The following is a 4,717-nucleotide window of genomic DNA, read 5'->3' as shown; positions in this document are numbered from 1 at the left end:
AGAATTGGATTGGATGATTTGAGAGGACTAAGGATCAAGGTTTGTTCAATCATTACAATGAATTTCCCTTACCATTTGGGAAACAAAAATTCACTATTCCCATTTTGACAGGTTGTGGTGATTTTGGTGGTCGTGCTGGGATTGGGTTGGATTGGATTGAATTGTGATTGTATGAAAAAGGTTCGTGACCAATTATTTAGATGATTGGTGTCAGTGGTGGTGATAGTATTGGTGACATTTCATTGTGCATAAGTCACAAATCAAATGTAACTAGTCACAGATCATGTTTACAGGTCACAGGTCGTAACCTACAGGAAGTGGGAATAGGGTGCAAGTCATATAAACCAAGTCACATGTCATTGTGCATAGGTCATATATAAATGTCCATAGATCACAAATCAAATAGAATCAATCATAGATCATTTTTGCAAGTCATGAGGTCACAATTAACATGTCACATATCCAAATTAGTTGGTTAAAGAGACACATCTCTTTGTGCACTGATAACAGGTCACAAATTCAAGTTCATAGGTAATAGCTCACATGTTACAAGTCATATTACATAAGTCACATATTCAAGAAAACTAGTCACAAGCCATTGGATTAGTATATTTGGACATCAAGGTTTCTTGGCCCATTAGGTTGAAACTAGGTTCATTATGAACATGGGCATGAAACTAGAGATGTCTCTAAGACATCACAATCTTGCTTTAAATGCTTAGTTGAACATGGTTGAGGTTCTAGAGATTGAAATTAAATCGAAGATGCATTCTGACATGACTTTAGAGACTCTCTCACAGATGTTCTCACTATTCAAATTTATTTTAACATGGAAAGGCTGAACATGCTGAGTTGAGGAAGGAGCTCCAAAGTTCTAAGAAGTTCTAAAGACCAAGAATGGTGATATACCTTTGTTGTTTCTTTTGTTGAAAAGTTCTTTTCGATGTCCAAAGATAAAGGAGGCAGCAAGAGAAGAAGTACGAAAAGAAATGTCCACAATAGTAGGCTAAGAAAAAATAGACAATCAGAAAGCCCAAAGGAAAATGCTTTAACCATGGACATAAAAGTCACTAAAAGATGAATGGGATGTGCCATGGTACATAAAGGGGGTACATAATGGTGTCAACCCTCACATGTGTCGGGCCCACCTGAATAATTCAGGTGGGCCCGACACATGTGAGGGTTGACACCATTATGTACCCCCTTTATGTACCACAAGGGTTTTCCAAGATGAATTACCAAAATACCTAGTTTCTAGAAAAAGAAACAAGGTAATGGTGACAATACTATAACATTGTTTGATGGCCATTATTTTGAGACACTGGAGTTTTGAATAGTGATTTTTTAGAGAATGTGTGGTTGAGATGTAAGAAAAAGTTTTAAGCTTATGTATAAACTGTTTTATTGTGCAAATGTGTAGTTGAAATTGTGTATGAGAATTAAAGAGTTTTGAAATAATGCTTTTCAAGCAGGGACTATATAAAGTCAAGTTGAATGGTTGATTCTACTAATATATAGATAGTAGATTTTGGAACAACTAATCATATTTTTAATCTATTGTAAAGATTCTAGATAATCAGGTAGCTCAATAAAGGAGAGTTCGCCCATAGAGGTTCTGTAGGAAAAATAGTACAAAGAACTTGTAGTAATAAACAGAAAAAATGAAATTTGCGGTGGAAGATAATTTATTTCATGGATACTAGCTGATTAAATACAAGAAAAAAGATCATGTGTTGCAGATATTTCTACATAAAAATTTTAACAACTAACAATTTAATTTGCTACTGATATTCCTAGATTTGAGGAACCAACTCTTATTGACTCAATAAATAAATTAAAGAAAAGATAAATATAATCATTTATTCCATAAAATCATCTTCCTAAAGTCTTAGTAATTCAACACTTCTCCTTGAGGCTTTTCTTTGAAACTACCAGCTTACATCTTGATTCCTCCAACCTGCTCTTGGAAAGTGTCTTCGTAAAAATATCTGCAATCTACATCTCAGACTTGCAATGCAGCAACTTAATCTCTTGATTCTTTTCTGCTTCTCTAATGGAATGATATTTAACTTTAATGTGCTTTGTTCTTCCATGTTGGACAGGATTGTTTGCAATGGCAATTGCAGATTTGTTGTCACACATGATAACAACAGGCTGAACTTGCTCTTCTCCAAAATCAGTCATTAGTTTTCGAAGCCAAATTGCTTGATTTGCAGCAGCAGCAACAGCAGATACATACTCAGCTTCAGCAGTTGATTGAGCCACCACATCCTATTTTTTGAGTTCCATGAGAAGGGACCTGACCCAAATTAGAAGACATATCCTGAAGTGCTTTTAGAATCCTCCATACTTCCAGCCCAATCACTATCAACATATCCTTGCAAAATTCCTTCAGCTCTTTTCTCATACCACACACTAAAGTCAACAGTACTTTTAATGTATCTCAACACCCTCTAGCAGCATTAAAGTGAGCCTGACTTGGTGAGTGCATAAACCTTGACAATGGACTAGCTGGAAACATAAGATCAGGTCGTGTAGCAGTCAAATAGAGAAGGCTTCCAATCATGCTCTTGTAGACAGTAGAATCCACCTTGTCTTTTCCATCATCAAGTGTTAGTTTTTCATTTTGGACAAGTGGTGTTGCAACTGATTTCCCTTGCTCCAAATTAAACTTTTTGAGGACATCCCAAGCATATTTTCGAGTAAGAAATATACCTTTTTCCATCTGATAGACTTCCATTCCTAAAAAATAACTCATCAAGCCCAAATCTGACATTTCAAACACTTGCTGCATTTCATCCTTGAACTTCTTTACTACTAGAAAATTACTTCCTGTAACCAACATATCATCGACATACAAGGACAAGATCAGTCTTTCACCATCTTCGAGACTTTTAACATATAATGTAGCATCATTATCGCTCCTCCTGAATCCTTGATGGATCAAATGAGAGTCAATTCTTGCATACTAGGCCCTCGGGGCTTGCTTCAGCCCATACAGAGCTTTTCTCAATTTGTAAACTTTGTCTTCTTCACTTGAAATTACAAAACCTTGAGGCTGGTGCACATAAATCTCTTCCTCAAGAATGCCATTAAGAAAGGCAGACTTGACATCTAAATGAAAAACACTCCATCCATGTTTAGCAGCAAAAGCTAGCAGCATTCTAATAGTATCATGTCTTGCCATAGGTGCAAACGTATTACCATAATCTACTCCAGCCATTTGTGCATAACCCTTTACAACTAACCTGGCCTTATGTTTGAAAATGGAGCCATCAGGGTTTAATTTAGTTTTGTAAACCCATTTGACACCAATAACATTCTTTTCTTTTGGTTTGGTGGTAAGCTCCCAGGTCTGGTTATTCTTAATCATTCTAATTTCTTCCTTCATAGCTTTTCGCCATTCTTCAAGTTGGGAAGCTTCAACAAAATCTCTTGGTTCTGAGATAGCTATGTTGCACCTTGCATAAATCTCAGATAGAGATTTAGTTTTCAGATTTGGAGAATCCAAGCCTGAATCATCATCACCATTTCCACTTTCAACAGAGATTTTTTGATTTTCATTTGCTCCTCCCAAGCTTGAAACCTGATGTAGAATTGCAGATTGCTTTTTAATTAATTTCTTTTCCCAATTCCGAAAGGCCAACTCATCTACTTCAAGGTCTCTGCACACTATGATCCTTTTTGTCTTTACGTTATAAACTCTGTACCCCTTGGATTGGGCTACATAACCCAAAAAAATACCCAATTCTGCCTTCTCATCCAATTTGGTTCTTTTTACTGCTGGAACATAAAAATAACACACTGAACCAAAAACTTTCAGGTGCTTAACTGATGGTTTTGTCCCAAACCATGCTTCATATGGTGTCCTACCCTTCACAGACTTTGTAGTGAGTCTATTTAGAAGATAAACAGCTGAATTTACAGCTTCAGCCCAAAAATACTTGAGCAAGCACTTCTCAACAATCATGCATCTAGCCATCTCCATCACAGTCCTGTTTTTCCTTTCTGATACCCCATTATGTTGTGGAGTATAAGGTATTGTATGTTGATGATTAATACCTGTAGCTTCACAAAAAATCACGAATTCTCCAGAGTTGTACTCCATACCATTGTCTGACCTCAAGGTCTTGATGCTAAAACATAGATAAAACTTCAAATTTATTAGCCATGAAATAAACCCATACCATCCTTGTCAAATCATCAATGAATAAGATAAAATATTTGCTTCCATTGAGAGATGGAATGCTTATTGGACCACAGACATCAGTATGGACCAAATCAAGTTTTTTGGTTGTCCTCCAAGTATTGTTGACAGAAAAGGATTTTCTATGCATCTTTCCTTTCTGAAAACATTCACAAAGATCATCAATCACGTAGATAGGAGACATATCCATCACCATACCATTATCTTCCATCAACTTCAAGGATTTCTGATTATAGTGTCCAAACCGTCTATGCCACAGCCAAGTTTCATTAATTTTGGCACTATAAACATGTTGTTTAGCCATATTGAAATCAGAAAACTGTCATCTACCATTCCAACATTTGCAATTTCATAACCATGAGGATCATAAATAATGCACACATTATTTTTGAAATTCACAGAATATCCCTTCTTCAACATTTTAGCAACACTCAACAAGTTTTGATCTAGGCAAGGGACATGAAAAACATCATAAATGAGTTTGGTGCCTCCTTTAGTATGAATAGTGAC

This window comes from Olea europaea, unplaced genomic scaffold (assembly GCF_002742605.1).
Source record: "Olea europaea var. sylvestris unplaced genomic scaffold, O_europaea_v1 scaffold4313, whole genome shotgun sequence".
Taxonomy (NCBI): Eukaryota; Viridiplantae; Streptophyta; class Magnoliopsida; order Lamiales; family Oleaceae; genus Olea; species Olea europaea.
This window is presented reverse-complemented; position numbering follows the sequence as displayed.